At 40.7% G+C, this 2,281-nt stretch overlaps 1 long non-coding RNA gene across 1 annotated transcript; it reads left to right on the forward strand.

Moving 5' to 3' along the window:
* Positions 1-626: 626 nt before the first annotated feature.
* Positions 627-1,599, forward strand: LOC139045200 (uncharacterized). Its single transcript, XR_011503098.1, has 2 exons — positions 627-766; positions 1,368-1,599. It is a non-coding gene; the product is annotated as an uncharacterized lncRNA (long non-coding RNA).
* The last annotated feature ends 682 nt before the right edge of the window (positions 1,600-2,281 follow it).

The raw sequence follows: 2,281 nt of genomic DNA on the forward strand, positions 1-2,281 counted from the left end.
ATATTACCTCAAATAAAACAGTTTTAGATGAAAAAGGAAAGCACCGATAGTTTTCCTCTTCGCCTACCCTCAAAAGTGTCAGAAAGAAAGATAGTTACTCTAACAGGAAAAGGGAAAAAAGGTCCCATTCTGCCAGTAGTGCAGGGTTTATTGCCTAATGTCAAGGAAGAGAATAATTACGCTCTACCAGCTTGGTTTTTCCAAGACAGACTGATAGCAGCACAGCTCAACTCTGGAAAACTCTGAAATGAACGAGATGGAAAGTGGATCGTCTGGGATCAGAATTGGGCTGCAACTTGTGACTGAAAGTCAAATACTCTTCTGTTTAATTTCCTCCAGGATTTATGAAGGCAGAGCCACCATAAAGTCTTATTTCCCAGAACATTCTCTGAAACACTCCAGGCACCAGGGCTTAAGAGCATTGCCTCTAGGTTTTGTTTCTTGCAGTTTCAAGTTGAACTCTCTTCTCAGGCTGCAGTTCACTGCCAGGGCCTCGCTCTCGTGTCACAGTGACCCAGAGTCAGAGACTGATAGCCTGAACTCCACAGAGCCAACACAAACAGTTTCCCAAGGAAATTCGTGTATTTATTAACTAAAGAAAAATGAAAACCTTCTTTTAAGCATGTGTCTCAGAAGCCTCTGAATGATTTCTATAAGGCACAGACAATGGAAGAAAATCCAAGAAGCAAGTATGAGACAAGTAGATAGGATCAACTCGGAACAGCTGAAACGGAACTGGGAACAATACACTGCTTTGATTGATAAGGTGATTTAAAAATTAAAAGAGGAGAGTCTATCTGTGAGCTGCATGCCAGTTACCAGAGATTGATGGATGGCATGAGGCTTCTTTTCTTTGTGGCATCTTTCAGATAAAGATGCGTTTCCTTTTAGAGAGGCTCTTTATAAGACAATCGCTTGACTGGAAGGAGGCTGTGTGTGTGTGTGTGTGCACGAGTGTGCACTGCAGCATTTTAGAGCAAGGCTCTACACCTAGAATGCAAGGCTGCTCCATAGCTTTGCAACTGTACCATCCATAGCTTGTGCATAGACAACATACTCTAAAAACATCCCTCCCGGATGAGCCTTCATTTCCAATCGTGTCTGTGCACCATGTGGTAGCCAGCATGATTAAGGAAAAAGTGATTGTGCGAACCTCCAAATCCATCTGTCATGTCATTGGCATTGAAGAGCTTTGCTGAAAAATTAGCCTCCTCCTTGCTCCAACTTGTGTTTTCCCATCCTCAAGACAATACGGGAGCTCTTAACTGGGAGAGAAGGGAACAAAGGGGCAAGGAATTCAATAAAAAAGAGATCCCAGGCAAAATGAAATATTGTTTCCCTGTCTGTTTTGCTTTCCTTCTCCCCAGCCCGCCAGAGCATTAACCACTTGTCTGCTGTACGATGAGGCAGGATCACTTCCAGGACTTGCCTGCAGAAGAGTGAAGTCTCTGATGCATCAGGGATGACCAGTGAAGAGTGGTCCGGAACACAAGAGGCTAAACTGGACGTTAAACGGACAGCCAAAATGTGAAAAAAAAAAAATGCTCATGTTTCCTACTTCTTTGGAATTTTTCTAATACATTTGCTTATTTAACTGCACATACCGGCTCAAAGACTTATTGGATTTTTATATTCTCTGTACACATTGGAGGACTTCGTAAAATTGCATACAAAATTTTATCTATCTGTGCATGTGTACATTTTTCTGTTTCTTTAACGGGTCTATAACTCACAAAGTTCAAATTCACCGCAATAAGGTATTTGGTGTTCTGTTTAGTTTCCCAATTCTAGAGGGTGCATTTTCCGTCACTGGGGATCAGGGCTTGGGAGACAAATTCTATCTATGAATTACCGAGACTAAGAACAGACCACAAAGAAAACACAAGCAAACTAGACAACAAATGCTGATCAGAAGATGAAAGAGGATGAGGTGAAGAACAGTAGATCTATGGGGACATTTTTTTCTCATTTCCTAAGTGCAATTCGGGCTCAGTCAAAACATATAACATGCACATATAAACATGCACAGTGTATGGGTTTTCTTGTTCTCTTAAACTACTTTTCTAGGAATTTTCTCTTCAATTTCTTCTTATTTCAGTTATTGAGAGGAAAAGATATGGAGTATTTGGACTAATGAACTCATTTAAAATTTCCTCAGTTGATCTTAGAGTTAAAGAAAGTTAATTAAAATGGGAAAATTGCAGAGTAGCGAACTTGTTGCAAGTTAAGAGATTTGATGGAAAGAATTGTTAACATAGCTTGCCATGAGGAGGCTGGCTTA

The sequence above is a fragment of the Equus asinus genome, chromosome 4, assembly GCF_041296235.1.
Source record: "Equus asinus isolate D_3611 breed Donkey chromosome 4, EquAss-T2T_v2, whole genome shotgun sequence".
In the NCBI taxonomy this organism is placed as follows: Eukaryota; Metazoa; Chordata; class Mammalia; order Perissodactyla; family Equidae; genus Equus; species Equus asinus.